The sequence below is a fragment of the Mauremys reevesii genome, linkage group 14 (assembly GCF_016161935.1).
Source record: "Mauremys reevesii isolate NIE-2019 linkage group 14, ASM1616193v1, whole genome shotgun sequence".
In the NCBI taxonomy this organism is placed as follows: domain Eukaryota; kingdom Metazoa; phylum Chordata; order Testudines; family Geoemydidae; genus Mauremys; species Mauremys reevesii.
In genome coordinates this window covers 38,705,473-38,706,970 of record NC_052636.1, presented here as the reverse complement: position 1 = coordinate 38,706,970, position 1,498 = coordinate 38,705,473, and the positions used below count along the sequence as shown (strand labels likewise).

General features: G+C 47.9%; 1 non-coding gene across 1 annotated transcript; it reads right to left on the bottom strand.

The window, feature by feature from the left end:
- Positions 1–843: 843 nt before the first annotated feature.
- On the bottom strand, positions 844–915 carry TRNAG-UCC. Its single transcript has one exon. It is a non-coding gene; the product is annotated as a tRNA-Gly (tRNA).
- Between the last annotated feature and the right edge of the window lie 583 nt (positions 916–1,498).

Genomic DNA, 1,498 nt, shown 5'->3' with positions numbered 1-1,498 from the left:
TTTAGCCCACGAAAGCTTATGCTCAAATAAGTTTGTTAGTCTCTAAGGTACCACAAGTAATCCTCATTATTTTTGCAGCTAAATTCATGGCGGTTAAGTCCATTAATGGCTATTAGGCAGCCTGGGTAAGGAATGGTATCCCTAGCCTCTGTTTGTCAGAGGGTGGAGATGGATGGCAGGAGAGAGATCACTTGATCATTACCTGTTAGGTTCAGTCCCTCTGGGGCACCTGGCATTGGCCACTGTTGGCAGACAGGATATGGAGTTCGATGGACCTTTGGTCTGACCCAGTCTGGCCATTCTTCTGTTCTTATGAAGGGAGGGGCAGAGCCCTGCAACAGAGTTTCTGTGGTGTAGTGGTTATCATGTTTGCCTAACACGCAAAAGGTCCCTGGTTGAAAACCAGGCAGAAATATGATGGCTTAATTTTTCCCAGCTCCTAGTGGCCTGTCCCTGCTGTTGTAGGAGCAGCAGTGATTTCTATGCTCAATAGGTCTGTTATACTTCCCCCATTCCCATTTTTGTCTCCTCTCCCTCTCTGAATGCCTGTGAAGTGGCTTTCCCCCTCCCTCTCCCGCTCCCTCCTGATGATCACACTGGTCCCTTCTGACCTTAAAGGCTCTGAGTCTAAAAGGGAGAGGGAAGTAAAGGAATTTAAAAAAAAAATGAACCAAGCATTGTAATACCAGGATGACTCCAACTGCTTATTATATAGTCCCACCCCTTTCTTCCTCCACTGGGTGTTTAATGACCTGTTGGGATTTGGGACACTGATTCTCTTATTCTATTGATAAACTGAAACAATGTGACTGAAATTAAACCAATTCCCAGTGGAGGAATCATCACATCAGCTGGGAATTGAACCCAGGTCAACTGCTTGGAAGGCAGCTATGCTCACCACTATACCACCAATGCAGCTGATGAAAGTCTCTGATTTTTCACACTTGGTGATTGGTCACCTTACTTCTCAGCATGAGGCGAATGTCTCTGTGGTCTCTGCCATTCATCGTGGGGAGTTTCCCCACTGATAACAGTTCTTGCTGGGTCAGGGAGGGGAGAGAGAAGAGGCGTTTATTCTGTTTCATTCCTCTCCATTTTCTGTTCCTCCCCCTCCCTTCCAGGGTCCTCCCTTCCATTTCAGACTGTGCAGTGACACCCTCCCCGCACCCAGGACTCTGGAGCCTCTGGAGCAGCACGATCCCATGAGATCCTCAGTGACCCAGGGTCTTTTCCAACTTCCAGGAGACCCAGCTTGAATCTAAAGGAAGCTCTGTTCCTTCCTGGGGATCCTCTCTCCCTTCCTAGAGATCAAGATCATGAAGCCTCTGCCTTGCCTCCTGGGTCTGAATTAATGTCCCATTTCCCACTATCTGCTCGAAAGAAACAAATGTTTCTAACCCAGGTGAGCGGCGTTAATTCAGCTGGAATCCTTCACCCACATTCCTTAGGAGATACAGACTCTCTGTGACACAGACTGACTGGGGTTCATCTCTGCATG